The following is a 14,257-nucleotide window of genomic DNA, read 5'->3' on the forward strand; positions in this document are numbered from 1 at the left end:
ACTTTATATGGAAACTATTGAAACACCGCTCGGATTATCATCCTGTAGAGGTGGATCAAAGCAAAGGCATGCATTCCCTTTAGATGTTGTAAGTGTTCTCTGCTAGGACTGGTTCAGTAGGAAGGCGCATATGACTTTGGTTTCTTAAAATTAAAATTGCATCATATCATAGCTATCATGAAATCTTTCTCTCATAAGAGTATCAATCCCATGTATACAGTGTAGGTAGCCAATTTGAGAGTCTATCAGTGGTCTCTGACTCAGTGAATGCATAGGTTGCATATTAAAGGGCATGCCCAAGACTAGAAAAAGATGGGTGTTTTCTTCAAAAATCCACACTGCCCCTGTCCAAGGGCCTGCATCATTGACTGCAAAGGAGCTGAGCTGCAATACCTGGTGGTGTTTTTGGAAAAAGCTGCCACGTTTGTCTAATCCAGGACAACCCCCTTTAAAGGGTTTCTGTCATCCAAAAACTCGGTATCAAGCTGGCTGACATTAGCGATGTGCTAATGTCAGCTGAACATAAATGTATTACTTACACCTCCCTGAGTGCCGCCGTTATTGGTAAATAATTGTCAGCCAGCTTGATACCGAGTTTTTTGATGATGGAAACCCTTTAATATTGGTCCGCAGGTTTTCTATACTGCTTCTAGTGAACAACAGTCTAATTGTAGACAATAGGTTACAGCCAGTAGAAAGCTTAGCCTCTGTTATCCCCGTCTTGTGGTTTTACAGATTTTTTTTATTTTTTCCCTAAGTGTTTTTGTAGTGTCAGTTCAGGTTGCCTAGAAACCACTTGTCTTCCTAGCCGGGCAACCACCATTAGAGTACTTGTCGCTATTTGTTTCCAATAGTTATGAAATATTTGATTTGGATTTTGTTTTGTCTGCAGGAAATTCTATATCCATATTACACAGACTTAATTTAAAGGCTATGTACACCTTTGTGTGCATTTTTATTATTGCATTTTACTAATTTTGGGCTAAAAATAATTTGGTAATTATATTAATTGGTAATTATAATAACTGGTCTTTATTAAAAAATATTGAGCCGTTCTGTCACAAATGGTTAACTGTTTTTCAAGCTGTGTGAATCCTATTTTCACTTTCACTTTGTGCCTGTCATCTAATAACCCTTATCTACTTATTACTAAGAGGTCATAAACACTTATTTAAGCCACATTGTTAATCAGTAAGATAAGGATTGAGCCTTAATGCGTGTTTATAAGGTCAGAGAGCAGAGATAAGGAGCCTGTCAGCTCCCCAACTGACGAAAAAGAGAGAAAATCCAGAGGCTGCTACTAGAGCGTCTCAGCTCAGTAAAGAAAAAAGGACTACATATTTTTAATAAAGACCAATTGAAAAAAAGGTTTTTTTTTTACCTCTCAATGAGTACAATGCAGTAATAAAAAAATGCCCCCAAAAGGTGTACATAGCCTTTAAATGTTACAAATTATTCAGTCAGCCAGCAGAAAGCATGATAAATTTGCATTAGGCTCCATTCAGACGTCCGTATGAATGGTCCGGATCCGTTCCGCCGGAAAAGATGTGGACAGCACACAGTGTGCTGTCCTCATCCGCACTTTTGTTCCGTTGCCCTGAACTTCTGGTCTGTGGCGCCGCAAAAAAATAGAACATGTCCTATTCTTGTCTGCAATAGCGGACAAGAATAGGCATTTTCTATTATAGTGCCGGCCATGTGCAGATCCGCAAAACGCTTACAGACGTGTGAATGGACCCTAAATCATATTCAAAAGCAAACAAGATAAGAGAGAATTGATTAGTAGAGCCACCTCATTCTGCCAAAACGTTCATAAAGCTAAGATGCGCAAGTCATATAAGGCGGCCTGTAACAGTTTAATATACAGAAACTAAAAGAACACATAGAAGTGTCTACTATTCACATGCAGCAGATTTGCAGCAGAATTTTCTGCAGGTATCCCATTATTGTGAATGGGGCTTGCAGAAGTCCACATGCTTTCTAGCAAGTTAGTTCCATTCTGAAACTAATTTTCAGTCACATAAATTTCTGCAGCAAATCTGCCCTGTGTGAATATATGTAACATTGTCTACAAAAGGGTCATAGCCCATTGAATCCAATAGCCATTTTGAGCCAGTCAGCTACTTGTAATATAAAGCAGGACACATTGGCAATAACAGAAAATAATACCAATATTTTAACGCTTTTTGCTTGTTATAATTTTATAGGAGTTCTGCACAGCTCAGTCTTCTACCGTGGTTATTTTTGCAATATGTTATATGTTGCATTCTTGCTTTGCAGGAGAAATGCCAGTCTAATGTTCTGTACAATCCATTATAGTTAGCAGATATATATCTAAGAGCCAAGCTTCCTTTACCGTACAAAAAAAAGTCCAAAAAATTGGTAAAGCACTTTATCATTGAATGATCTGGTATTATTTGGTCTGTAGACTGTCCTGGTATAAGAACCCTAGTTATGAGATATAGAGTGGTTGATGTATGGAAATAGGTGAATGGATAGGATTACTCTCATGTCAGCCAATATGAGACACCTGTCACAGAGGGTAAAAATGATTACTAGAGATTGACTAAAGAATATGCCAAGTGCTAGTGACTGGTGACTAGTACATTGGTAGGAAGACTGTTTAGGGCTATGGTGCCGTTAGGAGGTTAGTTTCCACCTAATGGGACCACCGGGACAGTTTAAAGTGTAATATTTTTTTTTTTGTTTTTTTTTTGTAATGTATTGTGGCAGTGATACTGACCATTTTTGTAATATACTTTAATTACTGAAATCATCCATTTCTATTAGAAAAATAGCTCCGTGGTCCATTTTGAGCCTTAGCGACGCTCCTCTGTCTTCTGTTTACATACCACAGTCAGTGTAAAGCAAGTCAGAGGTCAGAGGAGTGTTGCTGCTAAGGCTCAAAATGGGTCACGTTAGAGCTGTTTATCTAATAGAAATGTACTATTTCAGTAATTAAAGTATATTACAAAAATGATCAGTATCACTGCCCCTTTACATTACAAAAATAAAAAAAGAATAAGATTTACACTTTAAATGCCACATCCGTCTATTAGGTTACATGGTTCACAAAGATCATCTATTTCAAAGTCTCTTCAAAAAAAATAGGATGGGTGTCTAAACTGTTCCTCAGACCTAGCCCATATTACAAAGTTTAGTGAAGGTCTACAATGGCCAATAATTACCAATCCATGTAATGTTTATGGATTTACAATAGATTGATGACATAAGATCAGCGTCATTAATGTGGACTCTAAGTACATTCCTACGTTTTTTTTAACCAGTATGAAATATGTTGGTCATACACTGGTAACGATCACTAGGTCAATGTCATCTTTAAACACACTTCTAAATGTTTCATTGCTCCAATGCATCTACATCTACAAGGAGTGGGGTAAGACATGACTGCAGGACACGACTACAAAGGGTTTGTAGTCTGTAGACTCCTAGATGCGTAGGAGCAATTTACACCACATGGTGCGGTATTTTACACATGCCATACGTTCCTTAGACCATGGCTCATAGACTATTGACATTACCTTTAATACCTAATCTGTGGGAATAGTCAATAGCAGGCACTGATTTTGTTACTACTGGTACAAGGACTTGCAGAGAAAGCTTAGATGGTGTCTCCTACATATTAATATATATAATAGCTGCTCTTTGACCTCGCTATACGTTTTCTGCACTTGCATGGCGATAATGACGTGCTTGCAAACATTCCTGCAATGACTTTATTGATTACATCACCAAGACTGAAAGAAACGACGGCATCTAAGAAATACTTCTTGAGTGGATCATTAGCTGCACATCATTATGTGAACAACTAGCAGAGGGAATGCTAACAATGCTAAAAAAACATTGACATTTTTATCATACAACTGGGCATTATGTCACCTCCTGCTTTCACCACTGATGATGGGATACATATATATTTGATCAGATCAGTGTGACATTATATTTCAGTCTACTTAATGTATTCAATTTATCTTCCAGCTGATTCAAGCAGCAAAAAAGCTGCAGGTTACACGTGTCTGGCTCCCCATCTATCAGTCATTCCATAGATTTCTAGTGTTGCGCATCTCTGAAGTCATAGGGGGAACATTCAGCGCTTGACATTTTGAAGCAACGATTTCTGAGTCAACCTGTTTGCTCAGTAACCAGGGAAGGGATACACTCAGTGATCTATGGTAATAAATAAATACAATTAGGCGCCAGCAGTAAAATGTTAGGCGCCCGCACTCCAGGGAGTAGATCAACCTTGTTTCAACTTTCCCACTGTGGGTCATTAAAGTCTATCATGAGCAGACTGCCTTTATCATTTGGACATAGATAAACCATCTCGCATTATTTTACAAGTTGATGCATGTGTCCCCAGGAGGTACTTGGATAGAACTAGAAGAGGTTATAAACACTGCAATGACGTGCGGCAAGTAACTGCGCTGTAATAGCCAGAGACGAGCATCACTTCTTGGTTAGAAACCCTGCCAGGTTATTTCCCAGATAACAAAATGTTCTCCTCAAAATATCTGTCTCTATAAGCATACCTAAAAAGGTCACAGAGAGGAACCAGAAGTATATTGATGAACTTAAATCACGGCCATGTTATGTTTTCTAGTTACTAGGCAGTCGCAGAGAATCTAAAAGGCACTATCTTGACTGTGCACAGTGCAGAGCATATGGTCTTCCTCCAAAGTATCTTTCCTTGTAATGCCTATTTCATAGTCCTAGTTCAAGTATTACAGTTAGGGCGCATGCACATGACTGTATTGTGCTTGCGGGTTGTACAGAGCTGTAATGGCACCTATAGAATTTTATAGTGCCATACTAGATCTCTGTTCAGGTTTCCTGTGGTGGCATGCTCCATCATATGGTATATTACAGATGTGTTCTCCACCCCAAACACATCTCTGCCTAAAAGCATTGCACCATAAAAACCATTGTTGAGTGCCTATGGCTCTGTTATCCGGAGCTGCAGGTCACCCTACAGCCACCCCAAACACATCTCGGCCTAAAAGCATTGCACCATAAAAATCCCATAGAGTGCCTATGGCTCTGTTATACGGAGCTACAGGTCACCCTACAGTCACCCCATACACATCTGTGCCTAAAATAATTGCACCATAAAAATCCCATAGAGTGTCTTTGGCTCTGTTATACGGAGCTACAGGTCACCCTACAGTCACCCCATACACATCTCGGCCTAAAAGCATTGCACCATAAAAATCCCATAGAGTGCCTATAGCTCTGTTATATGGAGATACAAGCCCCCCTACAGCCACCCCATACACATCTCGGCCATGTGCATGAACCCTTATAGAAGAAGGAAATAAATTGCAGTCTGTAGTTTGCTTAAAGTACAATGTGACACAGCTGATATCAATAGATGCGCACTTCGTTTCAAAAAATAAAAACTAAATTAACATTTGCTGGCAAATATATATACCAACGAATAATGAGACCAATTTAGCTAAGGGGCTGTTCACATCTCGGATGGAAATGTAAGACATTACGTTTCCATCAATTAAATGTAACCCTTTTTTCTTAGAGGATGTCTTCAAATCTTCATTTGAAACAATATGTATGTATATCTGTAAACGTATAAACTAAACAAAAATAAATAAATAACCGTGAAATTGTATATGTTTGTCTACCTTTTTTCATGTACAGAGCATCTAACATATATAAGGCTACTTTCACACTGGCGTTTTGGCTTTCCGTTTGTGAGATCCGTTCAGGGCTCTCACAAGCCGTCCGAAACCGATCAGTTTGCATTGTAATGCATTCTGAATGGAACAGGATCCGCTCAGAATGCATCAGTTTGCCTCCGTTCCGTCTCCATTCCACTTTGGAGGCGGACACCAAAAATCTGCTTGCAGCGAGTGTGAAAGTAGCCTCAAATGTAAGGGGTTGTGCCCCTAATATAAATGTATTCAGTCCGACAGATATCGCTGTTATATCACTTTCCCCAAATTCCACAATGTACCAAAACTGAATCATTCTGAAGTTATTGGCCTACCATTACACCTTGTGGCAAATCTGGTTTGGTATTCAGTTGCTGTAGGTCACGTCCTGCATTGGAGGCTTTTAATGTAGGATGCACAATGTCACTCAACTCACTGCCCTAAGGCCTAATAGGACAGTAGACACATTATAAACCAAGATTCAAGCATAGGGGATAAGAGAAAACTGCAAATGAGGAACATTTGAAGAAAAAAACAACAACGTAGGAAAGGGAGCTACATTCATTGATAAAAATACACTATAGAATGGAAAGTAGTTTATGGCACAACCCCTTTACCCCCCATTCCCCGTTAAAAATGAGACGTGAACAGCCCCTAATATGGAAGTACAACAGTATAGCTACTGAGGGTTTATTCCATTGCGGCTGTCTACTGGCGGATTGTGATGGTGATGTATTGCATGTACTGCATATGAATTAATATTTCTCTTTGCAACTATCTGGCTAACATTATATATACTCTATGTACACTGCATGTGAAATAAATAGTAATAACTAGCCTTGTGTTTGTGTAATCAGTCCTGATGGGACCAAGCTGGTGGCAACAACAGTGAATGAAAAAATGCTATGCAAATGGTGTGTGTGATGTGATGGGTGTACTGAGGGTCCATATGCTATCTCCCATGAGTCCCTACCAATGATGAATCAAGTGTGGTAATAAATGTACCAAACTGCAAATAGGAAAAGTACTAGTGTTTATCGAGCACCATAGTGCTCGGGGGTTCGGGCCGAACACATCTGAATGCTCGGGTGCTCTGCTGAGCACCCGAGCACAATGGAAGTCAATGGGAGAATCCGAGCATTAAACCAGGCATCCCCTGCTCTGAAGAGGGGATGGTGCCTTGTTCATAGGAAAAGGTCAGAAATTGATGGAAACACCACCGAAATGGTTCGGGAACAGCATGGGGAGGATGTCTGGATGCATCTTGGACTCCCAGGTCACTTCTGGGAACGATGTTGTCCGAGTAGTACGCCACTTTTACAGACTGACAATAATACGCAGAAAACCAAAGATAAAATTGGTTTTAGATGAAAAATTGTTAGGAAACATTCTTTCCTGTATATTTAATTGTATATAAAGTGCAAGTGCTGCCAAAAATTACAAGGAAGAGGCACTCCGATACAACCTGTATATCACATAAAGGAGGGCCTCATTCACATTGTGGTACAATTGTTCAGGTAGTGGGACTCCTACACTCATAAAGCCTATGCACTAAGTGAAAGGGCTGCCAAAAATTACAAGGAACTGGCACTCCAATACACCCTTTGTTATACATAAAGTAGGGCATCATACACAGACTTGAAAAATGATGATTGATGGCCTGCTGGTGACCCTCAAAAACATTTGGAGCAAGCGCCTCCTGATCTGACCATCTAAAACATTATGGGCGAGGGCCTGCTGCCACTTTGGTGACTCTAGATAACCTTAGGGCCGATCGCATGTCCCCGTGATGGCAACGATCCATTCAGATGTCTGCCCTATCAACTTTCGATGTTATTTTCAGTGCCAACCACGGTGACCACGGGTAAGGGGGATTCAGGGTTCGATTACGCAGAGGGCTAACACAACCAAGCAAGGCAGCATGCGCGCAAATTACCTATTAGGTATAATTAGGTGAGTGCCTGCAGGTGAGCTGGCTCTGTAAAAGATTTTAGGTGCGGGGCTGCAAGTGAGATGACCCTGTAAAAGATTTTAGGTGCGGGCCTGCAGGTGGGCTGACCCTGTAAAAGATTTTAGGTGCGGGCCTGCAGGTGAGCTGACCCTGTAAAATATTTTAGGTGCGGGCCTGCTGGTGAGCGGACCTTGTAAAAGATTGTAGGTGAGGGCCTCCTGGTGAGCTGACCCTCTAAAAGGTTGTAGGTGGGGGCCTGCAGGTGAGCTGACCCTCTAAAACATTAAATGCAAGGGCCTGCAGATGAGCTGACCCTGTAAAAGATTGTAGGTGAAGGCCTGCTGGTGAGCTGACCCTGTAAAAAATTATATTCGAGGGCCTGCTGGTGAGTTGACCCTCTAAAAGGTTGTAGGTGAGGGCATGCAGGTGAGCTGACCCTCTAAAACATTATATGCGAGGGTCTTCAGGTGAGCTGACCCTGTAAAACATTGTAGGTGAGGGCCTGCTGGTGAGCTGACCCTGTAAAATATTATATGCGAGGCCATGTGACGAATAAGCATGTTGATATGATGGAAGAGAAGGAGGAGGATGAGAAAAGGAAGATTCAACCATATACCCTTGTTTGTAAAGTTTGTTTGGGAATACAGTGTATTCAGCACATTATAAACAACACATTTAAAGTGGCTTTATGTTCATCAACCTTCCTCTGGTGGAGATGAGAAGTCATGGTCAATCCAGGCCTTGTTCTTCTTTTTATAAGAGTCAACCTGTCAGCATTTTCAGTTGACAGGCGGATACACTTATCTGTTATAATGCCACCAGCAGCACTAAATACCTGCTCAGACAAAACGCTGGTGGCAGGGCAGGCCAGCACCTCCAAGGCGTAGAGCACCAGTTCATGCCACGTGTCCAGCTTGGACACCCAGTAGTTGTAAGGCACTGAGGGATCATTAAGGACGCTGACACAGTCTGCTATCTTCCCAAAAATTTCCCTCCTTGTGACACTAGGCCGCGCATCAGGGTGAGGGTGCTGGCGGGGTGTCATGAAACTGTCCCAGGCTTTGGAGAGTCCTGCCCTGCCTCTGTTGGAACTGCTGTGTTTTCCCCTTGTCTCCCCTCCTCAGTTTGCCCAAGGAACTACGGACTCTGCCGCCAGCATTGTCACATGGAAATTTTTGGAGCAATTTTTCAACAAGGATCCTCTGGTATTGCACTGTTTTGCTGAATGAGAGATGAGAAGTTCTCTTTGTTGGGGGGTCGAGAAGGGTGAACAACCAGTAATCCGTGTTGTCTAAAATGCGTATAACGAAGACGAACTGAGGGTGGTCTGGCTATCACCCTGTGTATTGTCTTCCCCCATTTCCACCTCTTCCACATGCAAAGCGTTGTCCTAATTGTGAGCAGCGAGCATTTGAGTAGACACAGAAGTGGGATGGTTATGCTGATAATAGCGTTATCGCCGATTACCATCTGTGTTGATTCCTCAAAGTTTCTTAAAACCTCACAGAGGTCAGACTTCCATGCCCACTTGTGAATAGCAGAAGCGACGACCATGTTGCAGCTGTTATTACACTACTGCCCTCTGTTGCTCACAAAGCCTGGCCAACATTTGGAACGTTGAGTTCCAGCTTGTGCTCACGTCGCACAACAGCTGGTGAGCTGGCAAATTCAAGCACTGCTGCAGCGTTGACAGACCGGCTGAAGCTGTCAATAACTTGCGGAAATGTGCACACACTCGGCGCACCTTCACCAGTAGCTCTGGCAAATTGGGGTAGGTTTTAAGAAACTGCTGAACCACTAAGTTTAAGACGTGGGCTAGGCATGGGATGTGTGTGAGCTTGCCGAGCTCCAAAGCCGCCACCAAGTTAAGGCCATTAGACACAACCATGCCTGGTTCTAGGTTGAGTGGCGAGAGCCACAACTCAGTCTGGTCTCTTATCCCCTGCCACAGCTCTGCGGCGGTATGCTGTTTGTCCCCTAAGCATATCAGCTTCAGCACGGCCTGTTGCCGCTTCCCCTTTGCAGTGCTACACTGCTTCCAGCTACCGACTGATGACTGACTGGTGCTGCATGTGGTTAATTCGGAGGTGGAAGTGGAGGGGGAGGTGGAGGAGGAGAAGTGGGGGTTGGAGCCACTAACGTAGGTGCTGGTGGAAACCCTGATCGACGTAGGACCCACAATCCTTGGCATCGGTAGCACCTGTGCCATCCCAGGGTACGACACACTCCCAGCCTCCACAACATTCACCCAGTGTGCCATCAGGGAAATATAGCGTCCCTGGCCGAATGCATTTGTCCATGTGTCCATGGTTAAGTGAACCTTCCCAGTAACTGCGTTGGTCAGGGCACGTGTGATGTTACGGGACACATGATGGTGTAAGGAAGTCGTGGCACACCTTGAAAAATAGTGGCAGCTGGGGACTTCGTAACGCAGGACGGCCACCAACGTCAGGCTGCGGAAGGCCTCAGTATCCACCAGCCTAAATGGCAACATTTCCAGGGCCAGTAATTTGGAAGCTGCGCATTTAGTACTATGGCCTGTGGGTGGGTAGCTGAGTATTTGTGCTTGGGTTCAAAGGCCTGGGGTAAGGACATTTGGATGCTGCGCTGGGACACAGAAGTGGATGTGGTCGCTGGTGGTGCTTGCAAAGGTCCAGGTTCAGGGTGGGAGGTATCCGGGCCTGCGTCTTGGACAGGAGATTAGCCAGCACGTAACACAAGGGAAGAGGAGGCGGTGGTGTGATCCGCGGACACAGATTTTGGACCCAGGCGTCCGGCCCACCTATTACGGTGCTTTAATGCCATGTGGCGGATCATGCTAGTGGTGGTGAGGTTGCTAGTGTTGACACCCCTGCTCATTTTTGTATGGCACAGGTTGAAAATTACAATTCTTTTGTCGTCCGCACTTTCCTAAAAAAAACGCCAGACTGCTGAACACCTACCCCTTGGCAAGGGAGATTTATGCAAGAGTGTGCTCCAGGGAACAGTTGTGGGCCTGTTTGGTGTGGCCCGCCTTCTGCCTTTTGCCACCCCACTGCCTTTACCTTCTCTTCCACTTCCTCACACTGCTCATCCTCCTGACTTTTTTTACCTAACCACTACCTTAGTGATTGACAACTATGTTCCATCCTCTTCATCAACCTCTTGAGTAATTGACAGTAATTGCCGTTGAATCATTGGCGACTGTGTCTCATCATCATCCACCTCATTAAACAGTAATTGCCGTTCCCCACCGTCATCTTCTTGTGATTGTGAATGCTCAAGAGTTTGGGAATCAGGGCACAAGATCTGTCCCTCTTCAAGCGTGCTTGACGAGAGAGCCAAATCAAGGAATGGCGCTGGAAAGAGCTCCTCAGAATATCCGAGTGTGGGATCACTTGTTTGCCCAGACTCTCCATGGTGGGAGGAAGGAGGATCAGGGTGAGGATTGGGTTTAGCAGACTCTTGGCTACTGAGACTGGACTTGGTGGAAGACAGGGTGGTGCTTAAGCGACTGGAAGCATTATCTGCTGCAATCCAACGGACCACCTGGTCACACTGGTCTGACTTCAAGAGTGGTGTGCTGCGCTGCCCTGCAAAATGGTACATGAAGCTAGGTATTGTGGATGCTCTGGCAGCAGGCAAAGTTTCACCGCGCCCAGGGCCACGGCCCCTGCGTGCACCATCAGCATCACGGTCACTGCCCTGTCCCTTACTGCTCGCTTTCTTCTTATTAAATGTTACATATGATTGAAAGTCTGTCACATGTACAGTAGCGTAGGATTTGGAAGTGTATGCGCAAACAAATTTAAAAAGGTATTTGGGATGTGGAAACGTCACACAGGAGATATACCGCAGATAATGTCAATGCTGTCATCAGCGGCTAATGAAAAATGACAGGGAATGTCACAGGTGTTAGGGATGAGAAAACGTTATACAGGAGAGGTACCACTGGTAATGTCACTGTCCGCAGCGTCTACGCAAAAAAGTACACTGTATGTCACAGATACATTTTTTCAGCGCACACGTTACACTTCAGATGTGGCGCTGGTAATGTCACTGTCAGAAGCAGACACTGTCTATTGAAAAAGTACACTGGATAACACTGATATTTTTTGGATGCGCACACATTACACTGGAGATGTGGCGCAGCTAATGTTACTGTCCGCAGCGGACACCGGCTACAGAAAAAGTACACCGTATAGTCACAGATAAACTTTTTCAGCACAAACGTTACTCTGCAGATGTGGCATTGGTTATGTCACTGTCAGAAGTGGACTCCGTCTAATAAAAAAGTACACTGTATGTCACAGATACATTTTTGGGATGCGCACACTTTACACAGGAGATGTGGCGCAGCAAATGTCACTGTACTCAGCAGACACTGTCTACGGAAAAAGTACACTGGATATCACAGATATTTTTGGGATGCGCACACTTTACACATGAGATGTGGCACAGCTAATGTCACTGTCCGCAGTGGACACCGTCTATTGAAAAAGTACACTGAATGTCACAGATATTTTTTGGATGCTCACACTTTACACTGGAGATGTGACGCAGCTAATGTCACTGTCCGCAGCGGACACCATCTACGGAAAAAGTACATTGTATGTCACAAATACATTTTTTCAGCGCAAATGTTATACTGCAGATGTGGCACTGGTTATGATACTGTCAGAAGCGGACACCGTCTATTGAAAAAGTACACTGTATGTCACAGATACATTTTTGGGATGCTCACACTTTACACTGGAGATGTGTCACAGCTAATGTCACTGTCCGCAGCGGACACCGTCTACGGAAAAAGTACACTGGATGTCACAGATATTTTTTGGATGCGCACACTTTACACTGGAGATGTGGCGCAGCTAATGTCGCTGTCTGCAGCGGCCTAACTATTGTACGCTATTTAGCGCAGGATGCCCTAAAAATAGATATTGCTGCCACACACAATAGTCCTTAGAAGGACTTTTGGTTCTGTAAAGTTTTATCTATTTAGCGCATTTTGCGCTAAAAAAAGATATTGCTGCTATCACACACAATAGTCTTTAAAAGGACCTTTGGGTCTCTGAAAAGTTTTGGTGGTAAAAATATTCTTAAATCACTCCCTACACTGTCTGTCCTTTCCTCAGCACAACTCTCCCTGACTAAGAACGAGCCGAACATGCGTCATCGGGTGCTATAAAGCACCCGAAGACGCATTCCGGCCAGCCAATCACTCTAATGCCAGCAGCCAACATGGCTATGGTATTACAGTGAGGGCAGTACTTACCTGCACGTTTATCGGCTGCCTAGCAGCCAAGAAACGTGCGGGGCGGAGACTCGAGCATTGCGCTCGAGCACATGCGGTATTCACCGAATACCACCATGTGCCGAGCATGCTCGATCACCACTAATACTTACTAAAACATGTAGGCAATATGTAAGACCTTCAAGGGTTCAGGTATATGTGCTAAGGTTGGGGAATATGTACAGCATCTAAGATGAGGTGTTGTCATATTGTGTCGCGGTGGCCAGGTCCCCTTACAGAAAATTGGAGGAAATTTGTGGACCTGAGTGGTATGTGTGGCTTAGGATGATGGAATGAATCAGATTGACACAGTTTTTCCTTAAAACTGTGTTTACTTGACTCACATGGGACAACAAGCTGATGGCTACTACAGTGTTTGATAGGCAACAGGCTTAGTGATTACAGTTTCTCAATGAGGGCACAGGCTTAGTTACAGACAAAGGATGAATTGGTACACTGTATCTTTAAGTGGCAGCAAACACATTACTATTCCTTTAAGAAGCAATGACTCACTCTCCCTCTGGCTTGTGTTGCACACAGTTACTCTTAACCAGTGTCGGACTGTGGTGCCTAGGGCCCACCAGTAAAATTTATTTTGGGGGCCCACCATACAGATACATTCAATTATTATCTGCTCACACAGCAGCAAGATGCTACCAGATGATTGATTATGGGGATTCCTGTAGTGACTTCGAGAAGATAGGTCCTGGGGAGAAGAGGACACTGGCAGCTTTCATCTATACCTAGAAGTTACCTCAGCTCTGATCGTGTCTATAATAATAAACTGGGGAGTTTCTTAGGTTTTTTATATGAACATAGGCTGGTTGAGGTGCTGCATACTGAATATATGTATGTAGTGCAGAAAGTCTATTGCGTTATGTGGCACTTGTGCAGGGGGTGGGAGACTAGGGGCCCACCTTGCTCAGGGGCCCACCGGGGGATTCCCCTGTACCCCTGTGGGCTAGTCCGAGCCTGCTCTTAACACTCTGACTCTCATCTCCTCAAAGTGTCAGCAAAGCAGGTGGCCTTATCTGCATTTATCAGCACTGATACCTTTCCACATGGCCCAATATCGCATAATTTGTACAGTCTCTAACAGGTGCTCACAGGTTGCAATATCTGACTTCACAAAACTGCGCTCACTTAGCTGTCATGGTATAGCTGCTTTGCAACACACACAGTCCCAGGTTGCAATATCTCTCTTCAGAGCCACTTTTCACACACAATTCCGTTGTGGTATCTCTGATTTCTTACACACACAGTCCTAGGTTATGGTATCTTGCTTTACAATCACTATGCACACAGTCGCCCACACAATTTTGCAGACTGGACTCTGTCTCTGAATTG

The sequence above is a fragment of the Bufo gargarizans genome, chromosome 7 (genome assembly GCF_014858855.1).
Source record: "Bufo gargarizans isolate SCDJY-AF-19 chromosome 7, ASM1485885v1, whole genome shotgun sequence".
Taxonomy (NCBI): domain Eukaryota; kingdom Metazoa; phylum Chordata; class Amphibia; order Anura; family Bufonidae; genus Bufo; species Bufo gargarizans.